The sequence below is a fragment of the Budorcas taxicolor genome, chromosome 4, assembly GCF_023091745.1.
Source record: "Budorcas taxicolor isolate Tak-1 chromosome 4, Takin1.1, whole genome shotgun sequence".
Classification (NCBI taxonomy): domain Eukaryota; kingdom Metazoa; phylum Chordata; class Mammalia; order Artiodactyla; family Bovidae; genus Budorcas; species Budorcas taxicolor.
Genome location: NC_068913.1, coordinates 120,252,180 through 120,268,415, shown reverse-complemented (window position 1 = coordinate 120,268,415; position 16,236 = coordinate 120,252,180). Strand labels below are relative to the sequence as shown.

Here is a 16,236-nt window from a genome sequence, read left to right as displayed (position 1 = left end):
CCACCAGCCTGTCAGGCCAGAGCCTCATCTGGGAGCCGCTTCCAAGTCTCACACTCTAAGACCCTTCCTGATGTAGGAAAAAACGCTTTGAAATAAGCTAAGAATAGCCTCAACTAAATAAAACTGACAGGTGACTCTGCAGCAGCCTTGGGGCCTGCTGCCCACCAGCTGCCAGGTCCCTGGTCCAGACCGACCAAAGCGCTGTCCCCTCCTCACACCCTGTGCCAGGTGCTGGGCAAGACTGCAGCCACTTGATGAACACCTTGTGCCCAGCCTGGGGACGCCACAAGGAACCGCAGACACATTCCACCCGCCGGCTCGGACTCGGGGCTATCCCTGTGGCTGCCTCCCGGGCCTCCAACATCTGACGTGGGGACACACAGCACCACCCTGCTGGCAGTGCAGGGAGAGGGCAGCCTCGGAGTGGGCCCGCAGAGGTTCACAGGAGAGGAGCCCCTGCTCCACCTCCTCTGCGAAGAGGGGGCCTCGAGTCACACGCCAGTCACGACCGACACACCTGCCACCTCTCAAGATATGAAGTCCAGCAAGCGTCCGTCTTTAACCTGACTGGTAAGTCACCTCACTAAACCAGTGACCAACAACCGACACGAAACAGACCCACACGACACAAGCCTACAGAACAATTTCAGCCAATAAATCAAGTTCTTCTGTCAGGCTACTGAGTGCTAAACTGAAGCCAGGCTTTCGGTAGCCTTTCCCCAAATTCTAGGACCAGATTTTGAGAAGAAACGTTCTGACTGTAAACAAATACCTGAGACCATAACCTCCCTGAGCCCGTTCTGCTAAGGTTAGATATAAACACTGCCGCAACTGGGACACAGTCTCTCAACACAGGGCGCACAGCTGGATTGTGTTTCCACTCTTCCATACTGGGGAGCAACTCACGGTGAAAAACACAAGCCTGCTGCACCGTGACTCAGCATACAGGCATGCATAGCCCGCGTGCACAGCCCTCCTTGACTTTACAGAGGCTGGCTGCTATCTGAAGGCCAGACACACACAGGGAAAAGCCCTCCTCACCAGTCCAAGGACTTCATGCAGAAAATGATAGATAAGAAAGCAGAATCAAAACCAGAAACCCCTCTGACCAACTCAAAACTCCTAGAAATGTTATGTGAAAACCCAGCACACACATCTGAAGAGCCAGCTGAGCGCCCAGGAAAGCAGGAGCTCAAGTACCAGAAACAGAATTAATTATACCAAGAATGGTGAGCCAGAGATTGGGGGGCGGCTTTGCTCTGTTTTCAGGATGGGACTTGTTTCAGTGGACAGGAAACTAACGGCTGCGATGAGGACTCACAAAATACAGGTCCCTCTAAAGGCTGTAGCGTTCCTCGGCACCACCTTTGGGATTGGAATAAACACTGACCTCTTCCGGTCCTGTGGCCACTGCTGAGTTTCCCACATTTGCTGGCATACTGAGTGCAGCACTTTCACAGCATCATCTTTCAGGATTTGAAATACTTCAACTGGAATTCCATCACCTCCACTAGCTTTGTTCATAGTGATGCTTCCTAAGGCCCACTGGACTTCACATTCCAGGATGTCTGGCTCTAGGTGAGTGATCACACCATCGTGATTAACTGGGTCATAAAGATGTTTATTATATAGTTCTGTGTATTCTTGCTACCTCTTCCTAGTATCTTCTGCTTCTGTTAGCTTCATACCATTTCTGTCCTTTATTGAGCCCATCTTTGCATGGAATGTTCCCTTGGTATCTCTAATTTTCTTCATCACTAGTCTTGCCCATTCTATTGTTTTCCCCTCTTTTGCACTGATCACTGAGGAAGGCTTTCTTATCTCTCCTCGCTATTCTTTGGAACGCTACATTCAAATGGGTGTATCTTTCCTTTTCTCCTTTGCCTTTACCTTCTCTCTACAGCTATTTGTAAGGCCTCCTCAGACAGCCATTTTGCCTGTTTTGCATTTCTTTTTCTTGGGGATGGTCTTGCTCACTGCCTCCTGTACAATGTCACGAACCTCTGTCCAACCTCTTCAGGCACTCTATCAGATCTAATACCATGAATTTATTCGTCACTTCGTGTATAATCGTAAAGGATTTGATTTAGGTCATACCTGAATGGTCTAGTGGTTTTCCTTACTTTCTTCAATTAAAGTCGGAATTTGGCAACAAGGAGTTCATGATCTGAGCCACAGTCAGCTCCCGGTCTTGTTTTTGCTGACTGTATAGAGCTTCTCCATTCTGTGGCTGCAAAGAATATGATCTATCTGATTTCAGTGTTGACCATCTGGTGATGTCCATGTATAGAGTCTTCTCTTGTATTGTAGGAAGAGGGTGTTTGCTATGACCAGTGTTTTCTCTTGGCCAAACTGTTAGCCTTTGCCCTGCTTCATTCTGTACTCCAAGGCCAAATCTGCCTCCAGGTTCTCTTGACCTCCTACTCTTGCCTTCCAGTCCCTAAGATGCAAAGCACATCTTTCTGTGGTGTTAGTTCTCGCACTCATCTCACACACTAGCAAAGTGATGCTCAAAATTCTCCAAGCCGGGCTTCAACAATATGTGAACCATGAACTTCCCAATGTTCAAGCTGGTTTTAGAAAAGGCAGAGGAAATTGCCAACATCAGTCGGATCATTGAAGAAACAAGAGAATTTCAGAGAAGCACCTCCTTTTGCTTTACTGACTACGTGAAAGCCTTTGACTGTGTGGATCACAACAAACTGTGGAAAATTCTTCAAGAGATGGGAATACCAGACCACCTGACCTGCCTCCTGAGAAATCTATATGCCAGTCAAAAAGCAACAGTTAGACCTGGACATGGAACAACAGACTGTTTCCAAACCGGCAAAGGAGTTATGTCAAGACTGGATATTGTCATCCTGTTTATTTAACTTATATGCAGAGTACATCATGTGAAATGCTAGGCTGGATGAAGCACAAGCTGGAATCAAGACTGCTGGGAGAAATATCAATAACCTCAGATAGACAGGTAATACCAGCCTTATGGCAGAAAATTAAGAACTAAAGAGCCTCTTGATGAAAGTGAGGAGAGTGAAAAACCTGGCTTAAAACTCAACATTCAGAAAACTAAGATCATGGCATCTGGTCCCATCACTTCATAGCAAATAGATGGGGAAACAGTGACAGACATTACCTTTTTAGGCTCTAAAATCACTGCAGATGGTTGACTGCAGCCATGAAATTAAAAGACATTTGCTCCTTGGAAGAAAAGTTATGACCAACCTAGACAGCATATTAAAGAGCAGAGACATTACTTTGCCAACAAATGTCCGGATAGTCAAAGCTATGGTTTTTCCGGTAGTCAGGTATGGATGTGAGAGTTGGACTATAAAGAAAGCTGAGCACCGAAGAATTGATGCTTTTGAACTGTGGTGTTGGAGAAGACTCCACGCCCGCCAGAGGTGGCCACTGCTGGCACCTACAGCACCTCCTGGATGAGCCGCCCACCCCCAGGACCAGCCCTGGCTGGGGGGCGCACAAGCTCCACAAGCACCAGCCCCGGGGACAGAGGCACCCGGCCACAGGGGCTCTTTCTTTCTCAGCGGAGACTGCCCCGGAAGGAAGTTCCTTCACCACAGTCCTGGCCAGCACCCAGCCAGCCCACCACTTGAACCTTACTCTTTTTTACGGTCACGAGAAAGCGCTTCCCCCGTTAACACCCAGGGCACATTTTCAGGGCTCAGGCTGGCGGACCTGGCAAGCCCGAGCACACGTGGGCTTTCTTCTCGGAGGCCCCCAGTTTGCATTCCACCTGCCTGCCTGCTCCCCTCAGTCAGCTGTGGGAACGCCGGGGGCTCAGAGCCCTCTCACCCTACTCCCGCGCTTTCATCTGCTCTGTTATTTAACTACCGTTTATGAAGCAATGATTCCCTCCTGTTAGCCCCAATCATAGGCCTCACTCTGGCATTTCAGACACAAATAGACAGATGGCTCTCAACACAGCCACTTGGACGTCTGACAAGACACCCCAAATAGAACGTGACCACATCTCATGCTGTCCTCCCCGCTCCCACCTGGCCTCTTCCTATAACTCCACTCCCCGGCTGGAAACCCTCGCCACGCTCTACACTGCTCCACCCCACGCACAGCAAACCAACCCACAGTTTCGTGTGGTTCACTGCAGACCCCTCAAACCCCTTCACTTTTCTCATCTTTGGTGGCACCAGATACCCTTTCTGACATCCTGTGGGAGCCTCTTTTCTCACAGCCAAGATGAGCTATAAATATGCAAACAGTATCACAACAGATACAACATGCTGTCCAGACCAGAAAAAACCAGCTCTAAAGGACACGGTCGGCTCCACTGGGGATTCCTGGAATGGCGCTTTGCTGCCCCAGCTAATGCTAGGTCTCGAACAGGCAAGGCACAAGACGAGCCTAGGAGATGTTGTCAGTCGAGAGAGTAAAGATGCTACTAGCAAAAACTGCAGGCCTGGTCAGGAAAAAACAAGGAGAGACTGTGGAGCAGTGCCAGCTTGGAAGTGACTAAGAATAAATGAAAACTAAGCGCTGTCTGAGCTCCTGGACTGGTATCTGGGGCAGCAAGAGAATGCTGGGGGTGGGAGTGAGGCAGGAAACTGGTGTGATGTGAATGAAGTCTGCAGTTAACAGCACTATGCCAACCTGATTTTTTATTTTTCAAAACCACACCATGGTTACATGTTATGATACTAAGGAAAGCTCGGTAAGAGGCATACAGGAAAGCTCTTGTATTATCTCCGCAACTCTCCAATAAATACACAATGGTTTCAAAATAAAAAGTTAAAAATAAGCCAAAAACAGAAAAAAGTACAACTACGTCAAAATGACACCGGAACAAAACTGATGAAACACCCACAAATCAGAAGGGATTCTCAACATCTGGCGTGTATTTTTCCTTCCAGTTTCACTGAGACGTAACTGGCATATACCACTATAAACATTTCAGGTGTACAGAATCACAATCTGATCACCACAATCAGTTTAGTGAACACCTATCATCTCATATGGGCTTCCCTGGGGGCTCGGCGGTAAAGAACGTGCCCGCCAATGCAGGAGACTTGGGTCTGATCCCTGGGTCAGGAAGATCTCCTAGAGAAGGAACTGGCAACCCACTCCAGTATTCCTCCCTGGGAAATCCCATGGTCAGAGAGGCCTGTAGCCTGGCAGGCTACAGTTCATGGGGTCACAAGAGAGTCAGACATGACTTCGCAACTAAACCACCACCACCATCTCATATAAACACAAAATGAAAGAAACAGAAAAGCACTTTTTCCTTGTGATGAGAACTCAGGATTCACTCTTGACTCTTGACCACCTGAGCCACCGGGGAAGCTCACATGACATGCCGCAGTGTTAACTGTACTCCTTATGCTACACCTTCAATCCCTAGCATTCATCTCTGGTAACCTGAGTGACTGTCATGCGTTTCAAGTGCAGACACCAGGCCATGGCCTGGTGGTCCAGCGGTCAGCTCTCCACCCTCCCACTGCAGGAGGCACAGTGGACCCCACTACTGTTTTTCTCAAGTTGTCAGCGCTGTGTCAGCTCTCCTGGGAAACCTCGGAACTTGATGGTCAACACAAACCGGGCCAAGCCGCGGCCTTTTCAGGCCTGCAGCCTCGTCCTCTCTCCTGCCGTTCCCTTTGTGCGACTGTGGCTCTCCAGATAAGTGCAGTCCACGGCTTGCCTGGTACACTCCACCTTGGGTATCTTGGCCCACTGACTCAACAGATCAAAACCTTTTGGGTACCAATTATACCATCAACACATTCATTCTCAGTAAAAACTAAAGTAATTCTGAGCAAATTTATGTATATTTACTACGCAATAACAATCGTGACACTTTTGGGACCAAGTTACCAAGTTCAGAAGACAGACATGTAAAAAAAAACAACTTAGGCATACAAAATTAAGTATGAACGGTGTTGGGGAGAGGTTATAGACACAGTGGGTAAAGAAATAAGTTTATGGACCCAGCCTATGCCACCAGGCCATGCCGTGACCATCTTTCAAATGTCTTTCAAAACTGGACTCAATCCTCAAATACTGCCACTGCTTTTTCAACTAAGGTCATGTGATATTCTCAATCTGCTGTAAAGCCAACAACCTTCAGAGCCTCTTCAACAGGAGCAGACCCCGTCTCAAGACGCCACCTTCTTTGCGCACTCTTTTAAAGCAGCAACCCCTCACCGCCTCAGAGGCTCTCGCAGGGCGGCAGCAGGCCAGGCCCGCCTTCAGGGCCCGCCTCCAAGTCTGGCTCTCCAGCTGTCTCCACCGCGCCTGCCCTCCCTCCTCCACTGAGCCGAGCGCCCGAGTCACCCGCGAAGGCCAGAACCAACCTATCCCAAACTCCTGTTAGTTAGGGTTAGTTGGTGCTTCACCCTCTTCCCATGAATTGCAAATACGCTTAACGGCATCTAGAATGGTGAGTCCTTCTCTGAGAGTTTTCGACTGACTTTGTCCAGATCATCAGAGGAGTCACCGCCTATGGCACCAACAGCCTTACAAAGCGTATTTCTTAAATAACAAGACTGGAAAGTCTAAAATTACTCCTTGACCCATGGGCTGCAGAATGGAGGTTGTGCTAGCTGGAACGAAACAACATGAATCTCACCATACATCTCCGGAGTTCTTGGGTCATGGTCAGTGAGCAGTAACTTCTGAAAGAATGTTTTAACCCGAGCAGCGGGCCTCAGCAGTGGGTGTGAAGCATCCAGGGAGCCGCGCTGCCGACAGCTCTGCTGTCATCCAGGCTCTGTGCGGTTCCAGAGCGCAGGCAGAGCAGCTCCAGCGTAACTCACAAGGACCCCAGCACTCCCAGACGGCCGCCGAGCACTGGCTTCACCTCCAAGTCCCGCGCCACGTTAGCCTCTCACGGAGAGCCCGCCCATCCTCAGACGCTCTGAAGACAGGCGCTGACTTCTCTCTAGTCTGAACGTCCGACAGTGTCTCCTTCCAGCATCAGGCTGACTCACCTACACTGAAAATCTGCTGCTCTGTGCAGCCGCCTTCTCCAGGGATCTGAGCTGGATCTTCTGGATATCGCTGCAGCTTCCACGTCAGCAGCGGCTGCTTCACCTCGCGCTTGACGTTACACAGACAGCTTCTCTCCTCAAACTTCATGAACCAGCTTCTGCCAGCTTCAGACTTCCCCAGCAGCTTCCTCATCTCTGTCAGCCTTCACACAACTGAAGAGTTAGAGCCACGCCTGGGCTTTGGCAGACCACGAAAACCTTCTCCACCACAGCAGTAAGGCGATTTTGCTTTCTCACCACTCATGTGTTCACTGGAGTGGCACTTTCCTTCAAGAATCTTTCCTTTGCATTCAGAACCTGGCTATTCGGCACAAGAGGCCTAGCTCTAGCTTTCCGCAGGCCTTTTGTCAGTAAACATCTTCATTCCTGGCTTCTAATTTAAAATGAGAGGGAGACTCTTCCTTTCACTTGAAGAGCCCACTGCAGAGATCTAACTGGCCTAATTTCAGTATTGTTGTGTCTCAGGGAACAGGGAGGCCTGAGGAGGGGGAGAAAGATGGTGGGGTCGGTGAAGCAGTCAGAACACAGGGTCTTAGACGGTCTTAGAAGGGCCTAAAACAATTACAACAGTAACATCAGAGATCACTGATCACAGATCATTAACGTAATCATGAAAAACCCTGAAATATTGTGAGAATTACCAAACTGACAGTCACAAAGTAAGCAAATGCTGTGAGAAAAACGGGGCCAATAGACTTGATCGACGCAAGGTTGTCACAAACCATCGACTTGTTCAGGGAAAAAAAAGGCTACACCTCCACTGAAGTGAACCGCTATAAACCGGGGCCTGCCTGGGCCTGAACGACTGCTGCACACATCCAAACCAGAATTATCAATGCCGAAACGAGGGGTACTTGTCTGCGCTTACCCCCACACACGGCTTCACACGGTGTTCAGCCACTGTCTCGAGGCGCCCCGGAAGGAGAGGCGCACAGCTGCTCAAGAGGGGTCGCCAGCATGAGCGCCCAGCTGCTGCGGTCTCTCACCCCTCGGCCAGTCCAGTGGCACAGGCGTCCCCTACTCTAGAAAGAAAGACCTTTAAGAAAGACCTATATGGAGCTTCCCTGGCGGTCCAGTGGCTGGGCCTCCACACTCCCAATGCAGGGCCCGGGCTGGGGAACTGGATCCCACGGTCGCGGCTGGGAGTTGGCATGCCACCACTAAATCCCCCATGCCACAGCTGAGACCTGGTGCAGCCAAGTATATAATTTAAAAAAAAAAAAAGAATGCTTAAAAAATAACCCACATTTAGTACCACCTGTTTTTGACAATCGCAAGAAATCTGAAGAGGATTTTCCCTTTTACAAGAGAAGGAAAGGCTGACAGCAGCGCCCACGCCAGCAGCGAGCGGCCGCGCGCCTTCCCAGGGCCACACACAGCTCCCCGGCCGCGGGCAGCAACAGCTGTGAGCACCTGGGCTTCTCCTCCATTCATGCTGTGCCTCGGTGAGCGAGACGGGTCCTCAGCTAACTGCTTCTTCCCTACAGACCTCTGTAGCTCAGAAAGGGCTTCCCAGGACGCCCCTTCTTCTGACAGTGAGTGTGACTGTACAGGCCTCACGGGGCACACACCACAACGTCGCCAACACCTGAGACAGAGCTGTAAACCTTCCAAGGCTCTCGCTCCTCAGCCTGGGTCGCTCCTCTCAGCGGTCACGGGGGAGGGGGGCTGCCAGGACGTATGTGTAGAATTTAACTTACAATGGCCCACTCAGAGAAGCATCTCCTTTTCCGTCTTCCTCAACTATTCATATGCAAGATTCTGAACAAGCACCTCAGGTGACAGTCACAAACATCCTTCCAGGAGAGGTGCCCTATGAGTCAGCTCTGAAAAGCCAAGTTTCTTGAACTGCTTAACTAGTTCCTTTTAGGTTATAACCCTGTGTCTCTACTGAATTTCTAAAGGAGAATTTCCAAGTCATTACACAGGCCCCATGGTCTCATAGACACTAAAGAACTTTTGTGCCAACACATCGGCCTTCCTGCCTCTACACGATGACCCCGAGCCATGTTCCTCAAGCTCGGGGTGTGACAAAGACATCTCTGCACTGAGTCCTTTGGCTATTCTGTCCCAAATCTTGCCCATCCACGCAAATTAAAACTGTGTAACTGGGCTAACCTGACAACCTTGAGAATTCCCCGGCAGCCCATTGGCCTGGGCTCCTCAATCCCCCTGCAGGAGGCACAGGTCTGATCCCTGGCTGGGGAACCAAGATCCCGCATGCCACACAGCACAGCAAAAGAATTTTTAAATAACCATCTTTCCACCCAAAAGACTGTTCTGATATCTCTCCATCTAACACCTAAGAAACCTCACTCTGCTTGCAATAAAAACGCTCCTTATTCCTTTCTAATCCAAGAGACTCCATGTTGAAAATGGAGCTGAAGGGGGAAAATCAACGTTCCTCCTTCCAGATAGCTTTGCCCCACAGACTGCTACCTATTACACAGTGTTTTACGTTATGCAATTTGTCTCTTGAAGATGTTCTCTATTCTTCAGCTTAAAAAATCAGCAAATCAAAATACGTGTTACCTTCTAACTTCCAAGTGGAGAAACTTTAAAGTAAACACGTTGTTTAAATGTTGAATTCATGTTGTGACATGGAACTAATTTTGTGCAATACTACTGCTTAATGGAAAGGGGGCAAGTTTTAAAAGAAACAGATGGCAAACGTGGACAAGTTCCTCCACATCATCTCAGTATCTGATGAATGAGATGTAGCACAGAGAGCAGGGGACAAAGACAGAGATCAACTGTCATTCCTTATCACAAATCATCATCTTCTGTGTCTTGTTCTTACTCAACATGCCTTAAAGTATTCCAGAAACAAACAAGGGAATTTATTTCCTCTATAACTCAAGATCCAAGACCATTCTCTCATCTGGCAATCATCACCCATTAGACACTTACAGGTATGACTAACGTCCTTTCATTAAAATAATACATGGCACGTACTGGTGTTTCATCAGTCCTGGTACTTGTGAACTGAATCTGCACGCTAGCTGTATTGTCCTCTAAACTCCCCTAACCTCTGGATTCCATTATTAACCACAGAAAGGGGCACAGATAAACCAGGAAAAAAGGATCCAGTTCCACCGCTATCTTCCGAGCACTCTGGGTCCAGGACAACTCTACAGTCACAGGAGCACACGACGGAAAATGCCAGGTCTGCCCAAAGGCCCTCACAGGAGGGCCCAGTGCACCAGCACACACAGTGAAAGAGTGAGTGATAGTCACTCAGTCGTGTCCGACTCTTTGCGACCCCATGGACTGTTGCCTGCCAGGCTCCGCTGTCCAAGGGATTCTCCAGACAAGAACACTGGAGTGGGCTGCCATTTCCCCACCTCTCTTGGTGAAAAAGGTAGGATAAAAATTTCAAAAGACACAAAATCACATGCTGCCGTAAGAAATCACCATTCCAAAGACATGTGATCTTTGCACCTGAGTTTAAGAACCCTAAAATACCTGGAGTATTCTGACACACGAATAGAGCCACCGCCTCACAGCCAAATGCGATGACTGCTGCTTTTTATTTAGAATAATCAAGACGTCCTTACAAACAGGTTAGGTTTTCAGAGAAAACCAAACTATGCCTAAATGAGGTATAGCTTTTGAAGTAAGGTTTAGAATATAAATTAGACGGAACCTTCTCTACTCTGATATATACTACAACACTTAAAAATTTAACCTTTTAGTCCTTTTTCCAGAAACTCCCCTCACTTTAAAAATGAAGTATTTTTAAAATTCACCTTTTTTCAGTTCAGAAATAAAGTAAAAATTTTACTCTAATAAAAGGATAGGCGCAAGCTTGCCCTCTAAGGCACTCTCCAACACTAACAAAAGGAGTCAACTGTTCTTTGTATGTCTCCCTAAAAATAAAAGTTTGAAAAACACCTTATAATCTATAATAGAAGCACCAACTTTTTTTCTTGTTGACAAATCCAGTAAGCCGGCAGGCTTTCTTCAATCAGGCTTTAAAACTGTCTTTCTGTGCACTATTCTTACCTTCACCAACTTCTCTTTTCTTCATTTATTTCACTTTTTTTAAGTTTGAAGTTCTCTTAAATTCTATTCACCAAGAGAAACCAAAGCACTTCTTAAACCTTGCCACTGATCCCACCCTAGATCACAAATGAGCCCGCAGTTAACCTGCTCTTGCCACTGGGTGGCGTCCTGGACGAATTTTAAGCAAACCAGGTTTATAACACAGAACACCAGCCTACCTTCTAGATCATTTCCAAGGAAGTAAAAAAGCAAAAACAAAAACACGCTTTCTAAAAATTCTGTTAAGATATCAAAAGACTGACTACGTTCACTTACTTCTTACCAACAGACACCAAGAGTGACATTTAATCATCCTTAAGCACTAACCCAGGTAGCAGCAGCTGACCTTGAACGTGCAGTCACGTGCGACTGCACCCCGGTGGAACGTGAGGTGACCGCTACATCACTAAGCTGGCGCGCTGAGGGTTACACTGTGATGCCGAAAAACCGAACTGAAAATGACTGTGTCTTCTTTAAAACTATGAAAGGCACAGACGCATTCCACCCCAAACCTGAGTCCAGGTGGAAAACGTCACTGCTGGTGAGGAGTACAATTCTGTTTGGAGCTGTTCAAAATAGAGTCAATACAAGGGAAACTGGTTCTACCCTGAGATCAAACACCTAAAAATTCAATGGGTTTGCCTGAAGAGTAAGGCTATTGTTTGCCACGCACTGCAGGTAGTCACACCACAATTCCCGATCCTCCACTTAGTATCCAGAGTATTACTCAAACCATACTCTCCACCCAGCCCTCCAGGTAAGTCTCTCTCCTGCAGTCAGAAATAATTCTCGAATCTACCTCTTTCGAGTCAAGAGAAACGAATTTAAAACAATGATATTTTAAAGAAGGTGCTGAACACATGTCAAATTTTTGGAAAAACCCTTAAATTCCCAACTTTCTCGTATTGTACAGCACTACACACCAAGCCTGCTTAAGCCAATCTGTAAAACCAACATCTCATCCCCTTTTGTTCTCCTCCCACTTCAAGTCATCCACACCTACAAACGACTAACCTAGCCAATTTACTCCCCAAGTTCACACTCTGCATAATCCCCCAAATTCCACAGCTCCTTAGCACGCACAAGGGACACTCATAATGGTTCAGATGGTAAAGAACCCGCCTGCAATGCAGGAGACTTGGGTTCGATGCCTGGGCTGGGAAGATCCCCTGGCGAAGGGAACGGCTACCCACTCCAGTATTTTTGCCTGGAGAACCCCCTGACAGAAAAGGCTAGCGGACTAGAGTCCGCAGCGCAGCAGAGCCGGACAGGAATGAGAGGCTAACACAAACACACCCCCAGGAGCACTGGAAACAGGAGAAGCGTGAACTAAACTCCCCAGAAACCATCAGGGGAGCGGCAGTCTAGAAATAGGCTGGGGAAAGAAGTACAAAATGCCTTTCACAAATCAAGGTGACACCGATTCGGTTAACTACTAGGAAAAAGCGACTAAAACACGAACAAGTAAGTTCAAACGGTAAGAGCTTCTCTTTCCTTTTTTGGGCAGTCAGCCTAACTTTTCCACTGAATCAATTAGTCGCCTTAAAAGAGTCTAGCCATAAAGTCTTAGTACGATTCCACAACTGCAATTAAAACGTTGCGAATACAGAGGGCGCCGCCGCGCCCACGCTTGCCAGGCAGCCCCCTCGGGTTGGTGCGGAGACCTTTCCACAAAGGCCGTGTCCTTTCCGTGGCTCGTGAGTTAGCAGTGAGATTCAAACGTCTTGACTGGCGACCCAACACGCTCTGAAAACGTTTCGCGAAACAACGCAAGCTTGCAATTTCCACTTCTTGCGTCAATTCTTTCCTTACTTGGGCAAAACTTGACAGAAACTTCAGTTATATAAACTGCCATACCCCCTGAACAGAAACCAAGCGAACCGTTTTGGTGAGCTGAAAGCCGAACCATTTCGACCATCCCATCCACACGCTTCGGAAGAGCAGGCAGGGAGTTCCGGACACGCGGCCCCCGACTCCTCCCGCAAACCCACCTCCCTCCTGGGCTCAGGGGCGTCCCCGCGGGGCCTTCAAACACTCAGACCCTCAGCCTCCCACGTGGCAGCTCCCTCGCCCCTTCCCCGGCCGCTGCTCGGCGCCTCCACCCCGAGCCCGCCGCTCGGTCCCGGCACCCGCCCGGCCCCAACCGCCGGCGCGGGGCCCCCAGGGCGCCGGGAGCGGCGGCGGCCGGGAGCGGCGGCGGCCGGGAGGGGGAGGAGCGGAGAAGGGGGCGAGGGGACGGCCGGAGCCCGCCCCGACACGCGACCCCAACGCGGGCCCGCGGCCCGAGCCGGCGCGGCCCCACACCAAACCCCGTCTCCAGCCCTCGGGCCCCTTCCCCGAGTCCTCGGCCCCCGGCCCCACACGCCGCAGCCGAGGCCCGGGCCAGGTGGGCCGCCGGGCCCTCCCCGCGGCCGCTGGCGGCCCTCACCGAGGACGCGGGAGCCGGCGGCGGAAGGCGCGCTGGGGCTACGGCCGGGGCTCCTCGGCTCCGGCGCGGCGGCGCGGTGGCGGAGGCGGCGACGGTCCTCGCGCTTTCCTTTCTCTCCTTTCTCCAACAACAAACAGGAAGTGCGTCAGGCGGCGGCGGCGCGGCGACGACACTTCCGCCCGGCCCCGAGGCCGCGCGTGCGCAAAGCGCCGACCGCCCCGACCCCCTCCTCCCCCGCCTTCCCGAAGATTCTGCGCGGCCCGGGACGCGGCCCGCAGCGCGCATGCGCAGCCGAGGCCCGGTCGCCGGCAGCCGCGCGGCGCCGCGTGCGGGTTCCTGGCGCGCGCCCGTGTCGGTTGGGGCCCGAGGCGTGGGCGCTGTGGGTTTTGGTCTTCCCGCCCTGGATTCTCTGGAGTCATTTCTGGTGTTTCTTCAGTCCTCCCTGTCTTACTTACCTGGCCCTGGGCAGGTGACCAGTTAGCAAAAGAGAACGTGTTTACGCTGAGTCCATGCTCGCTCCCTTCCTTTGGAAGGTCACAGCAGCCTCCGCGGGCGGGGCGGCTCAGTTTGTTGGGTGTTCGCGTCTCCTGACGAAGCGGAGAAGCCGCGGCGGGGCTGGAATTTCCCTCAGGACCGGCGCCGCACGCAGCCCTATCTGTCTGCAGGCCCCAGGCTTGCTTTCCCTCCGGGGTGACAGTGCTGACGAGCGACGAGCGACGTCTCACATTTAATGAGACCCCACCTGAGGCGAGCGGGAGCTAACCTGGACACACAAGCAGCAACAGACGTGGTGTCCAGTGGGCTAGCCACGAATAACTTGGTCTTCCTCCGGAAAGATACGGATTAAAACATCTGTCCATGCAGGGAAGTGTGTCAGGAGGAAACCAAAGGCTACCAACAAAGCGCCTCCCGGCATTCCAGGGGGACAAACACCCAGAGCGTTAGCCAATACTCCATCTGTAAAAAGCGGTCTGTAAAACAACAGAGAAGCTCTTCAGCGATGAAAGACATTGTACAATAAGTGTTAGCTCAGATGGCGGTGCTGCCGGACGGTACTTCAATGGAAGATTACAAAAGGGAACCGCAAGGATTTGTATTTGCAGACGCGTGGGGGGAAGGGAAGCCTGGGCCTGTTAACCTGGTGGGAAGGGAAGCCCGGCCAGGACTAATCTGCAGTTTGCAGGTTGGAAGAAAGAGCAGGGAGACAGTGACTTTGGCTCCCCATCTGTAAAATGGGGATATGGACTTCCTGGGAAGGTTCATTGTCTGCCCTGGGCTCTGTGCTTATCACTTAGTGATAACTCAGGAATTCATAGCTCTTCTGTGTCGAGAAACTTCTGTCTCTTTGAGAAACTGATAAAAGGCATGGACTTCTCCCCAGCCAAACGTGCAAGTGATAGGAGAAAATTTGTATACCCGGCACACACACACACAGGCAGCCTGCCGAGTCCAGGAACCAAAGGTGAAGGTCCTCAATGACAGCTTGGCAATTTTAACTATGCTGAAAAATTCATCTCTGATGGAAGAATAACGTTTGTAAATAATTTGCCCTGAGGCAATAAATGCAAGAACAGAAAATGAAAGAAAAAAGAACATACAAGGTTACTGATATCGACTTTGGAGATAATCTGTTCCTTATCAGGAATACTTGGCAAGCCATAAAAATAATAATGTAATTATGCTTACTAACATCGAATGTATCCAACTTGCATTATTGAGACAGTGGGTATAGTGCTCTTCTAGTAAAATTGTATTTGCCGGGGTGGGGGTGGGGGTGGGTGGATGGGGCTGGGGCCGTACACATATAATTTTCTGTCTTTGCTTTTGAGTTCTTGGTTATAATGAAACTCTATAATGAAATACAAAAGAGAAAAATAAATACAGGTTGTATTAACATGTATGTTCTCAGTCGTGTCCCTCTCTTTGTGACTCCATGGACTGTAGCCTGCCAGTCTCCTTTCCATGAGATTTCAGGCAAGAATGACGAGTGGGTTGCCATTTCCGTCTCCAGGGATCTTCCCAACCCTGAGATGGAACTGGAGTCTCCGGCATTGCAGGCAGACTCTGTGCCACTGCCACCTGGGAAGCCCCTCAGGGAGGAAGATGCATACACAAATGGAGATTTCTCTTATAAATGCAAATTCCCCCACAAAAGGGTAAAGTTTGATTTGGTTCTCAGTTTCTCCTGCTCCTGCAGTTTCTCAAAAATAAAGTTGCCAAATAATCTTTACGCCCAAGAGTCATACCTAGGATGGAATATTCTACCAGTTCAACACACGGAGAACTGGGAGACTGTTCAGCAAAGAGTATTTCACATAATTCTCACTTACTTTTTTCTTTTCCTTTTAAAAAAATATTTATTTATTTGGCTGTGCCGGGCCTTAGTTGTGACGCGCCAGATCTTTAGTTGCAGCACGTGGGGTCTCGTTCCTTGACCAGGGATCGAACCCGGGCCCTGTGCACTGGGAGCTTGGAGTCTCGGCCGCTGGACCACCAGGGAAGCCCCCTCGCTTTCTTTTTCCTGATTTGAAGCATTGTTTGAACTTTTGTGTTGGGTATAAAATATTTTTATTTTAGTATTACTTTTCAAAACTAATAAAATCATTTTTATGAAGTTGAAATCATGAGTCTTCCATAACACACAGTGGTGTGAAGTGGTGAGAGATTGAATACAGCTGTGGGATAAACATGAGTATGTTTTCATTTATCCATCTCGTGAGCATACGTTGAGCGCCTGCTGTACAC

The 16,236-nt window shown here is 49.6% G+C and overlaps 1 protein-coding gene across 1 annotated transcript in view; it reads right to left on the bottom strand.

The window, feature by feature from the left end:
* The window catches only part of DNAJB6 (DnaJ heat shock protein family (Hsp40) member B6), a 43,615-nt gene extending 29,989 nt beyond the window's left edge, over positions 1–13,626 (bottom strand). The window contains exon 1 of the mRNA XM_052639170.1: positions 13,492–13,626. The gene's annotated coding sequence lies outside the window, so the exon portion shown is untranslated. The remainder of the gene's footprint in view (positions 1–13,491) is intronic.
* Positions 13,627–16,236: the final 2,610 nt, after the last annotated feature.